Source organism: Ziziphus jujuba, chromosome 11 (genome assembly GCF_031755915.1).
Source record: "Ziziphus jujuba cultivar Dongzao chromosome 11, ASM3175591v1".
Taxonomy (NCBI): domain Eukaryota; kingdom Viridiplantae; phylum Streptophyta; class Magnoliopsida; order Rosales; family Rhamnaceae; genus Ziziphus; species Ziziphus jujuba.
The window spans coordinates 24,099,760-24,115,089 of record NC_083389.1 but is presented as its reverse complement, the minus strand read 5'-3'; positions in this window follow the sequence as shown (position 1 = coordinate 24,115,089).

Genomic DNA, 15,330 nt, shown 5'->3' with positions numbered 1-15,330 from the left:
GAATTGGTCAATAACAATTAATGAAGTTAGAAGATGTAGAAGCAACCAACTTCATTTATAGAAATGGCATTATCAGTTACCAATATTGGATCTCTGTAAACCTTTACTTTGGTATCCATTGAATTGGTTGGTGAAATATAATTTGAGCGACGAACAGTTTGGTAGTGAATTATGCTTATGCATGTTAATATTTTAATAGATATTAATAATATTATATAATTTCAATTATATGTTTAACCAAAAAGTATAAAACTGATTATATTATTATAAATTTCATTACATATATGAAATTGTTATCACACTATATTTACATTGCAAACACAAAATATTAAAGAAGAAAAAGCATCTGTATATAACATGAATAAAGAAAACAATATAATTTATACTTGTGAGATGCTACAATGTAATTTGAAAAGCACGCACCATTATCCATGCTTATTATAGTCGTACCATAAACTGTATCTAGGCATGTTTGTTGTAATCATACCATCTCATGCTTAAATATAAAAAAATGTTAAAAAAAATTGAAGACAAAATACAAACGAAACAAATTAGAAACAAATTACTAATTGATTGATATTAGGGAGAAAAAATGTGCATAACTGATTCAGCTCTAATAGCATTCTATAATAAATATCCCTCACTCCCATTGAAATTCTCCAAGAACATTAAATGTATTTGTGAATATTTGACAAAACATTTAGGGAAAAAAAGATAAACTCTAAAAAAATGCAATAATAATTTCACCCATAAAACATTTTTTTATTAAGCCAATAACATTCATGATTGAGCATAAATTCAACCAGAAAATACATAATTAACTTTCAATCAAAACAAACTCTACACAAATATACAAGGAATTCTCAATCTAAAAATAACTTGCACAAGGTTTCATTAAAGGGAATAGAATCATTGTTACTCTAAATACTATAATGAATTGGAATAAAAACAAATATACATATATATATATATATATATATATATCTAATCCTCCTAATTCAGTTTAAGAAATATCCTATTAGGATCATGATTGTCACTGTAGAGGCAATCAATTGCAAAAAAAAAAAAAAAAAAACTCTTTTTTCTTATTAGGTGCTTGTCCAAGATGATAAGATGGTGTAATATATTTTATTATGATGACACCCTTGTTTTAAAAAATAAAATTATATTGAAATTGATAATAACACAAACATAAAGAAATTATTAAGTGCGAATATAAATATAAATAATTAATATATGCAAACAAAGCACATTCAAAAGACATCATAAGTTATATTAACCTAGTTAAAATGGAGCATGATCATCATGAACATGAATAGAAATCATTACACAAATACAACAGTATGATGAATAGAAATCATTACATAAATACAACAGTACAAGTAATTAGTATATGCAAAGTGATGGAACTTTCTAATATTTCCATGGTGATAACATGGTGCAATATAATCATATTGTGATAGAACTTTAAAGAATAAGTGATGCAAATCTGCCTGAACCCGCTCAACCGACAACCTGCTGGGGTGTCAACCCGATACGGATGAAGACCGGACCGATCACTAGGGCTCAAGCTAAGAAGTTTAAGGATAATATTGTTGTCTTTATCCAGGGAGTAATTCATATTCAAAAGAGTTTGTCCATACCCAAAGATCTAAGATCTATCTTGAGCATACAAGTAGTGGAAGTCAGTACGGACCCGGGTAGCAGTTTTGGTGCAATTATAGAGGCCGGGAAGCATGAAATGGTTCCAATGTTTCATGGATTCAATACATATGTCTAAGAGGACATGGAATCAAGTCACACTAGCTTCAAAGTCCTCCAAAAAGGGGTTGTACGGACAGTTAGTAAATTTGGCCTGTTTTTGCTGTATTTTGTGTTGGCTTTACTGTATTGTGCTGAGTTGGCTTTTTCTCTTTCCTCCAAGCAAGGGAAACATGTGGGACTCAATAATAAGCTTATTTTACGTCCTGAAAAGAATATAGAAGCTGATTTGGAGCTTAAAGAGGTTAAAGATTGGTCAAAATCAACTTAGTCAAAAAGATAGTATTTTAATTTTCTAATTTGACTCTACTTTTTGTTTTAGGAAATTACCATTACTTTTTGGTTTTTATTTATTTATTTTCTGGAGAAATAAGTTTAGGAAAGTTATTATTTTATTATTTTCATTGTAAATTAATTAATTCCTATTTCAAAATAAAGGAATTAATTAATCCAAATTAGATTAGGAAAGAAGTGAGAATTTCGGCCACCATAGGAAACTACTTTGTATAGTCGGTTTTTCCTTTTTTTTTAGGGTTTATTTCATGAATTTTTAGCCTATTTAAAGACTTATTTTTCAATAAGAATTGAACTTGAATTTTAGACAGAAAATTATTTGTGAGATTGAATTCTCTTTATTCTTTTGAACACCTAAAACACCATTAGTGAATGAGTGTTTTGGTTTGACTTATCAATAGGCCTTCCATCACCTATTGTGGTGTCTTCATTATATACCAAGGTTTCTAATCACAGGTTGGTTAGGGGTCAAGGTGACCATTAGAACTTGAACATAATTAGATCCGAGCTAATATAATATGGATTTAGGTGCAGGTCGTCCTAGGTTCGTATCAATAAAAGTATATGTAAAGTGATGACAATAAAAACAAAAAAGAATTATTAGCTGACAATATAAACATTTTGGAGTTAATATATATATATATATATGGTAGTAAGCTATATTAAAAAGGCAACATAGAGTTATACTAAATTAGTTTGAAATGGAGCATGATCATCTTTAACATGAACATAAATCATTGCATAGGAAACTGAAAAAAAGAAAAAGAAAACTAGTTATTTATGCAAATGAGTCAGTATCCTCACCAGTTTCACCATTACTTAATAACTCATCTTCACTATCATTGTCGGTTTCCTCATTGTACTCCCCATTATCTTCACTCTCTGTGCCACTATCTGCATCTTCACAATCTTCACTCTCTGCACCACTATCTGCATCTTCAAAATCTTCACTCTCTGCCTTACTATCTGGATCTTCATAGTTTTTTGCACTCTTCAAATTAATTTCTATTGGTTCAATATCTTCACGATTTAAATCTTCAATATCAATTGATTCAAACAAAATTTGATTGTCCATTGAATCATTTTCTTGATAAGCATCCAACTTATCAACTTCAAATGAATCACCATGATCATCAACTTGATCTAATTGGTCTAGAAAATCCCATAGATGACGGTGATGCACCTTCCGAACCACTTTCCAATGTTGACCCATCTTGTAATCATCCACATAAAACACTTGTTTAGCTTTTGAGGCAAGGACAAAAGGGTCATTCTTATACCAATATGAATTGACATTAATGCTTGTGATTTGAAGCTTTATGATCATCTCTTTCTTTTTCACATTTGTGTCAAACCATGCATGTCTAAAAAGTACAATAGAGTGTTTGGACTTATAGTCTAACATAATAATGTCTTCTATTACCCCATAAAAGTCACAAGATTCACCATCATGATCACCTACAACCCAAATTCCACAATTTTGAGTGACACGCATATCATCATGAACTTTTATGCGATATCGAACTCCATTTACCACATGTCCACTATGTGATCTTATTCCATAATCAGAACCACATGCTAGTGAGTACAACTCATCAGTTACCATTGGATCCTTACATCTATTCAAATACTTTATCTGTGAAAATGAAATTTTAATTTATTAACAATACTTACATATCAAACTTGAATTTTACCTTTCATAACTAATAAATACATACCCGTTCTTCAAACCATTGTGGAAATTCCTTTTCTTGTACCTGTAGAATACTTGTGACACCCTTGTTTTGCAATAGTTGGATGTACTCACTGTAAAAATGTAATTTAATTAGAAGTATGGATCTATAATTTACTTATTTTGAACTTCATCTAATAATACATAAGTTTTGGTTCTTACTTAATATATGGCTGCAACTCACAGTAGTTATAAAGGAAGTACCAATGAGCTTTTTTGTAATCATCATTTTTCATTTCAAAAAATTGAGGTTTCCCTAACAAGTTCATAGGTTGAGTGAAGACTGACAAAGTCAAAGCAGTCTGATTCTCACCATCTTTATTACGTTCTGGCCGATTGAATCGAGTTTCCATACCATGAAGGTACATTGAACAATAAGTTAATGCCTCATTGACAACATAACCCTCTGCTATTGAACCTTCTGGATGAGCTATATTTCTCACATATTTTTTCAATGTTCCCAAAGCTCTAATAATCAATGAAATAGATCAAATTAATAAAAAAAACATAAAAAAAAATTAAAATAAAAGAATGTAAATTGATTGATCAACTTTAATAACCAAAGGTTTTACCTTTCAAAAGGATACATCCAATGAGTATGTACTAGTCCTACCATTTTTGCCTCTATGGTAGTTGAACTGCTAGATGAACCATGATATCAAAAAAGGCTGGAGGGAATATTCTTTCCAACTTACACAATGTAAGTGTTATCCAAGTTTGAAATAGATAGAGCAGCATAGCCATCTGGAAATTTGACAGACTTAAAAAACTTACAAAACTCATGTTTTTCATCCCCTGTTAATGAAAAACATGCCAAAGGTTTCAAAACTTTACCACTAGTTTCTTTTAAATGCAATTATTTTCAAATTTTCCAGTCCTTTAAATCCACACGTGCCTTGTCAGTATCCTTCGACTTACCTTTGATGTCCAACATTGTTCCAACTATATTATCACAAATGTTTTTCTCAATATGCATCACATCCAAATTGTGCAGAAATTTTAATTTAGACCAATATTCTAGTTCAAAAAATATGCTTTTCCTTGTCGAATTTAATTCATAGGCAGCACGTTTTCTCTTTTCGTCCACATTGTTAGGATGTTTCCCCGGTCTGCTCTCAGTTGTCCTATCTAGCTGTTGTAATATTTCAGCTCCTAAAAATTGTCTTGGAGCTAACCTTCGTTTAAGCTTTCCATCATAATGTTGATTATTTCTCCATGCATGATTTATGGATAAATATCGACGATGTCTCATGTAACAAATCTTATTCCTTAAAGCTTGGGAAGAAGTATTTTCATTACAAGTTGGACATGCTTTGTATGCTTTTGTACTCCATCCAGAAAGTGTTTCATATGCTGGGAAGTCATGTATTGTCCACAACACCGCTGCATGCATTGTAAACCTCTCCTTTTTAGAGATGTCATAAGTGGTGACACCATTTATCCATAGATCATTGATCGTAAGTACACATCAATGTCTTTTCCAGGTGCTATTAGGCCTGGTATTAATAGTGACATCATCCAAAAAGTCTATTTCATGCACTTCCAAGGTGGCATGTTATAAGGCACTAAATGTTATTGGCCACATGCTATACGAAGTACTCATGTTATTAAAAAGATTAAATCCATCAGTGGTAGCACCTAGCTGGACATTTTGAGGATCCATAGCAAATATCGGATATTGTTCATCAAAGTGCTTCCATGCTTCTCCATCTACTGGATGCCTTAATACTCCATTTGTGTTAGGAAACTTCTCTTTGTGCCATCTCATATCAGTAGTAGTATGGCGAGATTTGAATAATCTTTGCAATCTTGGAGTGATAGGAAAATATCAAAACACCTTCTGAGGCATCTTTTTCCCCTTAGTAACTTGAAATTTGTATCTTGGTTTAGCATATATGGAACATTTATCCAATTCAGTTGATTCTTTCCAAAATAATGCACAATCCCATTCACAAGCATGAATCGTTTCGTATCCTAATCCAAGTGCATGAAGTGTACATTTTTCCTTGTAATAAGACTTTAGCAATTTAGTACCTTCTGGAAGTGCTTCCTTGAGAAGTTCAAGCAACATACTAAATGACTTGTTACTCCAATAGTTTAAAGCTTTTATATGCACTAACTTGACCAAAAAAATAAATGTAGAGAACTTTGTACACCCTGAATATAACTCGCTTTCAACTTCATCAAATAATCCTGAAACTTTTTGATTGCTATGATCTTGATCTCCAATGTGACCATCCGCATCCACATCAATATCCATGTCACTTGCAACACTCGCAATGCTGCCATCATATCGTCAATATCATCTTCTTGCCTATCATCTTCAACAGCTTCATCATCTTCCTCAAAATTAAATCGCTCTCCATGATAAATGCAATTGTGATAATCTGGTGAAAATCCTTTTCACCCATAAATATCGTTCAACTACACTTATATCTTAGAAATACACATTCCGACAATATCGACAAGGACATCTAGTCCTATTATCTTCATGTAATTGTTGTTTAGCCCATTCAATAAATGATTTAACACTGTTTGTGTATGCATCTGACAGCTTATCATTACACCATATCCATTTTTATCCATAACTTCCTAGTAGAAACCAATAGTATAGTTACAAGAAGATAATATATCAATCACTTAAAATAAATTCACTTGTACAATAATGAAACTAAAATGGGTCTAAGGGTCTCAATAGACAGCAAGATAACATTAAAGGATAGGAAATTAAAAAAATAATAAGCTAGTTAAAGTGAAAAAGGAGAACAGATATTGCAATATTCATATACTCAAAGTCATGAAATGGTCTATTTAAAAAAAAAAAAAAAAGAACAATGATAAGTATACAAAGCATTATTTATTCCACTAATATATATATATATTTTTTGGAGTATATTCATAGCCATCTAGAATTAAACTTGATCATCAACTTCACTTTATCATAATAAATATAAAACTACAATGATATTATATCTAGTGTGTTTTCTTATAGCATGATCCTTTTTAGAGGTGACAGCAAGGTAGTGGAAGAAAAATGTCAAGAGCTGCTAATATATATTTATGTATCATATAAAAATTATGTTTATGTAGATATACTTTATTTAAAAAAAAAAGAATGGATAGAAATTTCCAGCTTACTAGGCATTAAGTTATAGCTAAACTTTGTGATATAGAGTTATCTTGCAATCTAATATTTTAAATAGAATGTGGACAATATTATTATGTTTATGTTGACTTGGTTTACAAGCTAATTTGGAGTTTGGCAAGTATCCCTGCATTTGATTATTTCATTTGCTTTGCTACATGATTTTTGGGTTCAAGTTCGTGTAGATGCACTACTTTCATTGTTTTTGCCATAATGATAAATTAGTTTTTCAATCTTATTGGAGGGTAAGTCAAATGGAAAAAACCACCTCATCTACGAACAACCCAACCATAATTCCATGAAATGACATATAAGCTTAGAAATTATAAAAACCAAAGAGCATTTGAAAATATAATTTGTATAAGTCATAGTAATAAAAAAGTATTCACCTAATCCTATATATGCTGCAAGTAGGTTGTTCCAATAAAGAATGCATGTTACATATAATTGTTTTCCTATTGACTCATCATGTAGTTTAGTATGAACCCAAAAAAAAAAATCTGATAGATTTTTCAATATTTACAGTACTAGAACTTTATCATTTACAAAAAGACACCACAAAATCAGAAATCCTTAGGTCATGAAGAACCTTTCCCCTCTCAACTCATCACATCCAGCTGCTTCCCCATCTAGCTCCTCAATCCAGTTGCTTTCGTTTGATATGTATACTAATCCTTCACGTACAGAAATATCTTATAACCTGAGCAAAAATACATACGAACAATGACTTCTTCATTCAGCCAAAATTCTGGACTTGGATGAAATTTGATAGGTGGTAGCAGAGGTTAGAAGAGATTGAAAAATGTATTTTGAAAAGCAGAAAATAAACCCGAGAGAAAGGTAAAGAGTGTTATTGGTTGAAATGGACGCACAGAGGGGTGGACACTTCTCATGCAAAACATTTCAAATGGGGATTTGCTTTAGGTAAAACTTAAGCATAAGGGAGAGATTGGGATTTTAGCAAAATGAAATAAATGGGAAATATGGAAAAAGGAGGCAAAACTTCCCACCAAAGTAGAAATTCATATTTGGGTTTCACTTTCCAATATAAATTTTCGTTTACTTTCTCTGTCTTTCTTTCTTGTCTGTCCTTGTCTCTTCCAAATCATATGAACCTAAGAATAAACCATATAAAAATTTAATATTCATATGACAAATATTTTAATATACATTTTCTATAAAACAATGTCCATATATCTATATATAAGTTAAATAACTATGAATGCTATATGTATGGAAAGTGAAAAATGTATTTTTTCCATCTTGATTAATCAAGTGTAATTATTAGGAAATATATTTATACTGTGGTTAAGTATCAGAAAATTTTATGTCCATTTACAGTTATTTTATACCATGATCATGAGTTTGAATTCAAACACCTAATGATAAAATATATAGATATAATATATATATATATATATATAAACATACAAGTATCTTTGTAGATTAGTATGTAAATAACATCTTTCTTTGTACGATAAAAAATATAATAACATAACAAATGTTCCTTGAGAAAAGAAAGAAGGACAAAAATCATAACAATTATATAGAAACTAACCAGTTTTAGTGATTGTCCTAAAAAACCAAAGTATTTGTGATTCTATGCACTTTTCCGGCCAGATATATTTTTGTTATCATGTTAAATCTAATGTCCAACTCTAAATACATATTCGATATATAATTATACGGTGAAATATAGTATCTCAAATAAATTGCAGACTATATATATATGGGGTTGGATCCTATAAAATTAGATTTGACAAATATGTTTGACAAATCGCTCTTGCAATTGAAGGATCATTCAGTAGTTGAAAACTGGTTTATTTTAAATGGATTGTAATTTAGAAAATAATTTTTTTTTTTACTATCTATGTTAATTAAAATAAATGTTTATTAACCATTAACTAATACCAGTTAAAGATTGCTAATATGTGTCGAACCCCTAATTTGTACATGGTACATTCCCCTATATACATATAGTTACTTATAAAAAAAATGCTATAATACATCTAAGCTCTTAAGGTTTGTAATAAGGTTTGTTATAATTTGATGTTAGAAAATTACACTAAGATCGTGAATGTTAGATGTTTTCCATCAAACTATTTGTTCTCTCAACATATCTTCCAACAACTTATAAATATAAATTTCACAATTAATCATTAAGAGAATAAGAATTTGCAAATTTTTAAAATTAAGTATTAAAATAAAAAATATATAATCATAAATAATTATTATGTTATGTCTGTAATAATCGTGGAACTAATTTGCAAAAACAAAAAATGATAACAATAATAAGTAAAACAAAAATATTTGATAAATAATAATCAATTACATTAAAAGTGTTTTTGCTGGCATAGAACCAATTAATAATTCACAATATGTTTATTATAAATTCATAGTCAAAAGGTAAGCATTTATTGAGGCACAAACAAAATATATATATATATGATGGAATTTGGTGTAGGTTTATGTTGTTGTACCCTAGAACACAATCATTCAAGGTGTTAGTCAAGAATGATTGTTGTTGGTTCTTGGTTCTTGATTTTGTTTTTTTTTTTTAGGTTTGTTAAGGTTTTGTTTCTGGTCTTAATGGAGGTTTAGGGTTCTTGAGAAGGTTGTTAGCTTTTGGGAAGAAGAAGAAACCAAAATGTAGTAGTTGAGAGAGAGAGAGCCAAAAATGTTGTTTTTCAAAATCTATTTTTTTGAATATTTTCTTTCTCAACGTTTTTCATTACAATTTTCATAATTTTAAATACATCAAAAAGACAATAAGGCATGCTGCCATATTGATCAATAAATACAAAAGCATTAAAAGTAACCAACCAAGCCAAACTACCTCAACTAACTCTAATCAATGTGCTGGGCATGCAAGAAGCCTTCTTTAATGGGCAGTTCAGCTTGTCTAGGGCATTTGAATTTGAAAACCAGCTCCATTTGACTTGAAAATTGGAGGGAAGCCTTTTTGAATATTAAAATATGTTCTAGCCAAAAAACAGATAAAACAAAGTCCATTTACCCATTCAAAAGTGATCAAACCCGAGGCAGTTTTGCCTAGTTTTTTGGACAACAAAACTGCACAAGGGTCAGATTGTTTTGGGCTTAACTCAGCCTTCCCAGCTCCAAACTGGGCCATTCATTTTGTTTCTTCTTCCTCTGCATATCTAGTTTATCATATCCAAAATTCAGGTCCAAATCCCAAACCTACTTCAAACGGCATTCAAGGAAGTGGACTTATATTGCTGGAAATACAATTCCAGCAACTAGACAAAAAAGGCCTAAAGCTAGATAATTAGCTTAGGGCATTACAAAAAGGATATTGTTCTTAAACATTACAAGATAAAATAAAATGCATAAACATAAATAATTCTTGGTTTTTGATGTTGCAAAACAAAGAGTGCAAGTGTAACCGAACTACCTTGCACATTGTGGCAAGATCACCACATTTCAACACTCCTCCTTGGTGTTCTTGCTTGAAATATTTAGAAGCTTCCTTAAGGTCTCAAATCTTGCTTTTGGAAGTGGCTTGGTGAAGAAATCTGCAAGGTTATCTTCGGTCTTGATATATTCCAAGCTTACTTCTCCATTTTCTTCAAACTCCCTCAAAGAGTGATACTTCATCGGTATGTGTTTTGTCCTTCCATATTGAACGGGGTTCTTGGCTATTGATATGGCTGAAGTGTTGTCATATTTGATGATGGTTGAACCCTCTTGAGGATAACCAAGGTCCTCCAATAATTTCCTAAGCCAAATGCATTGATTTGCACATGAAGAGCAAGTAATGTACTCGACTTCGGCGGTGCTTTGAGCGGTTGTTGCTTGCTTCTTTGCATTCCATGAGAATGGTCCACTACTAAGTGAGAAAAGATACCCCGAAGTGCTCTTCATATCATCCAAGCATCCAGCCCAATCACTATCCGAGTAGGCCATTAATCTCATCACATCTTGCCTATCTTACCAAACTCCAAAGTCTTGTGTTCCTTTTAAGTATCTAAGAATTCTTTTGGCACCTACAAAATGGTTTTGGGATGGTGCTTGCATATATCTAGACAAAACACATGTGGCATGCATAATATTCGGTCTTGATGAATATACATAGAGCAAACTTCCTATCATGCTTCTATATAGGGTCGGGTTTACCTTTGGTGTGCCATCCTCCTTCTTGTATTTGTCTCCTTGGCTCATTGGTGTTGACATTGGCTTGCATTCATCAAGGTTGAACTTTTTCAAAAGATCTTTAATGTATTTCTCTTGAGGTATGAAAATACCCCTAGAGCATTGCATCACTTCCACTCCAAGGAAGTAATTCATTTCACCAAGGCTTGACATGTCGAACTCCTTTTCAAGTTCATTTTTCAAAACTTCCACATTCTTTTCATTTTCACCCGTGACCAACAAATCATCCACATAGAGTGAGATAACAACCATGCCTTCTTCATTCCTTATGTATAGTGTTGCCTCATTTGGACTCCTCCTAAAGCCTTGGTAGGTCAAGTAACCATCAATCTTGCCATACCAAGCCCTAGGTGCTTGCTTTAACCCGTAAAGTGCCTTGTGTAGATGGTAGACTTTGTCCTCATGTCCTTGAACAATGAATCCCTCAGGTTGCTTGACATAAACCTCCTCTTGAAGCACACCATTCAAGAAAGCCGACTTTACATCAAAGTGGTACACCTTCCATGACATTGAGGCCGAGATGGATAGGATGAGCCTTATGGTCTCCATTCTTGCAACCGGTGCAAACGTCTCTCCATAATCTACACCCGCTTGTTGTACATAGCCTTTTGCCACAAGCCTTGCCTTGTGCTTGCATATTGTTCCATCCGGGTTGAACTTGGTCCTAAAGATCCAATTTACACCAATTGGTTTCTTGTTTTTAGGTTTAGAAATGAAAGACCAAGTTTCATTCTTTTCTATCATATCCATTTCAGTTTGCATGGCCTCCATCCACTCTTTCTTTTGCATAGCTTCTTGAGCATTGGTAGGATCACTCAAGGCAACATTGCACCTTTCGTATATTTCGGACAATGGCCTTTCTCCTCTAACACCATCTCCAATCTCCAATTCGGCTCCAATGGTCTCAAGTACATCCTCCTCATCATCTTCATTTTCTTCATTGTCATTGCCATTGGTTTCTTCTTCTTCATCATCCAACCGAGCATTATCTTGATGGAAAAGGAGCTCCTCCTTTGTCTAATCCCAAACAGCATCTTCATCAATCCTTACATCCCTTGTTACCACAAGTTTCTTGGTTTTCAAGTTGAAAACCCTAAAACCTTTGGTAACCTCACTAAAGCCGACCAAGATGCCCACATTTGCTCCTTTGTCAAGCTTGTCTCTCATGTGTGGATGAACATGAAGAAAAAAAACACTTCCAAAGATTTTTATGTTGTCCAAAGGTGGTTTTTCTCCATACCATATCTCATAGGGTGTCTTGGACTCATTGGCTTTGGTGTATGCTCAGTTTAGGATGTAGCTAGCCGTGTATATGGCTTCGGCCCAAAACTTCTTTGGCATGTTCTTCTCATGATCATGCACCTTGCCATCTCCATCAAGGTCCTATTTTCCTCTCACTAACACCATTTTGTTGTGGTATGTATGGTGTTGTGAATTGATGCACCATTCCATTTTCTTTGCAAAAATCCTCCATAGCCAAGCTTGTATATTCTCCACCATTGTCGGTTCTCAAGCACTTCATCTTTGCATTGCTTTGAGTTTCCACCATCTTCTTGAATTCCATGAACTTCTCAAGCACTTGTGACTTGGTTGTTAGAAAATATACCCAACACATCCTTGAGTAATCATCAATGAAGGTTAGAAAGTACTTACATCCTCCAATTGATGACAAACTCATCGGTCCACACACATCCGAATGGACTAGCTCAAGCTTCTCCTTAGCTCTTCATGAACCGGCTTTAGGGAATGGAAGCCATGTGGATTTCCTAGTTGGCATACATCACATAGGCTTTTCATCTCCTCAATCTTTGGCATGTCCTTCACAATGGCATTGGTGTTTTTCATGGCACCATAGCTAGAATGCCCAAGCCTTTTATGCCAAAGTTAAGAAATGGACTCTACTTTGGTTTTTAAGGCTTGTTCCTTTGTTTTGAATTAGGAATTAATTAATTTACATTCAAAATAATAAAATTCTAATAAAATTCTAACTTTCCTAAGTTGATTTGTCTAAAAAATAAACAAATAAAAACCAAAATAAAAGATGGTTTCCTAAAGCAAAAAGTCAAATTCAAATTAACTAGTTGACTAGTTTTGACCACTAAGCTATCTTTGAACAATTTTCAGCTTATAAAGACTCCAAATCAGCTCCCATATGCCACGTAGGATGCCAAATAGGATTAATAATGATTCCCATACATTGCCTTTAATTGGAATAAAGAGAAAATACTTAATCACCAAAATACAGCAAAGGCAGCGGCAAGTATAGCAAATTCGGCCAACAATCCCTTCCATGCCCAAATGGCTTCTTTGTTTGCTTTTGCTTCTGCCTTGACTTGATTCCATGACCTCTTAGTGACATCAATTGAGTTCAAGAAGTGTTGAACCGATTCCTTACTGTCCAGAGTCCATAAGTGCACTAAAACAGCTACTTGAGTCCATATCGGCCTCCACCACTTGGATGCTTAAAACAGGCTTTAAATCTTCAGGTATCGATAAGCCCTTTTGGAAATTGATAACTCTTTGTATAAATCCAGCTAGGTTGTTCTTAAATCTCTTGCCTTGAGCTCTAGTGATTGGCCCAGTCTTCAACTATATAGAATTAGCACCCCAACGAGTTGTCTGTTGCATGGGTGCAGGCGGATTCTCATCAGTTAGGCCTAAAATATTGATGATTTTATGCCATATTTATTGCTTAATATTTGCTAGTTTGTGTTAATTTGTTATGGAAAGATACTTAATTATCAATTTTTCTTAATCTAGGTGGAAGAGGAAGATTTTCAAGAAATCAACCATAAAAATGGATTCCTTAGGTCGAATTATGGTGGGAAGCAAGAATAGAGCTCAAACGGACCAACCATTAAAAAAATTCCAAAACGATTCCTTGAAGATTCCATAAAGATTTTGTAGGGAATTTCATGGTGGAAGTGGATGTCATATGAATCCTCATGATCTGACGATTTCAAATATCACATTGGTTTTGGATTTCGAGGCACGAGCAAAAAGATATCATCATTTAAAGTTTGGAATTTATAAAAAGGAATATTTCTAGTTAAATCTTTCTCATTGATTAAGAGAGGGAATCATGGCAATCCAAAGGCTTAGATTAGGACAAGTGGCGATAATTGGTTAATTTATCATTAATGAGTCACATGTCATGTCACATGCTTCGTTAAGGGTAAATTAGACTAATTAACTATTTTTTTTAGAAGTAATTAGAAAAAAGGAAAGTAATAAAGAGTAGGTAACATCAATTTTCCTTTTTACATATGAAATTCGTCCAACTCTGTTAATGGCTTAAAAAAGGTATCTTCCAAGACTCCTATATTGAAAATAAAAAGAGAAAAAGGTTCTCAAGGACCTATATACATAGCCCCACTCCATTGAAGGAAGACACACAAGTTTAAAGAGTTATTTATGAGCTTTTAGGAGTCTTAAATAGGAACAAACCAAAATTTTGGAGTTTCTTAAGTTCTATTAAGGGTTCTAGTGTTTTAACTTTTAGGGTTTTGGGAGTTCAATTGGAGAGCTTGGAGGAGGCATAAAGATGTGGGAGACATGGGCTGGCCTAGATAAAAAAGCTGCAATTTTGGAGAGCTCTTGGAGGAGGATTTCTTTAAAAGTTTTTATTCTCTTCTCTTTCTCTTTAATTGTGAACCTTATTATTTTTAATAATTATGAATGTTGAATTTATTTTTTCCATGAACTAATTTTCATAGCTATGGCTATGATGTAGCCCTAACTATGAAGGTTTAATTACTTTAATATATGTTGAGTTTTATTTAATTAGTAATATGTTTTGTTAATAAATCATTAGTATGCTTAATGCTTTTCATAGGCCGGAAGGAATGAATGATTTTAATAATATTTGAGCTTGGAAAAGGATAATATTATGGATCACAATTATTTACATGAATGCATAATTGATTGGAAAATAGTTATGTCTCATGCCATATCATTTGCTTAATCTATGCTTAATGAATTTGCATGATTTAATTTATAAGCTGGAAGGAATAAGTTAGGTAATGTGAATATTACCAATTGTGAGTTAAAACTACTTTTGATTAATTTTGTGATTAAATGTGGTTAACAAAATTAGTAGTTAATTAAATTCACACATTTAAGTAATTAAATTGGAATATTTAGTGGTAAAATCAAATGTCTAGTATTCATAATTATTAATTTTACTCTCTCTGTACTTGAAATTGATTTTATTTTAATTGATTGC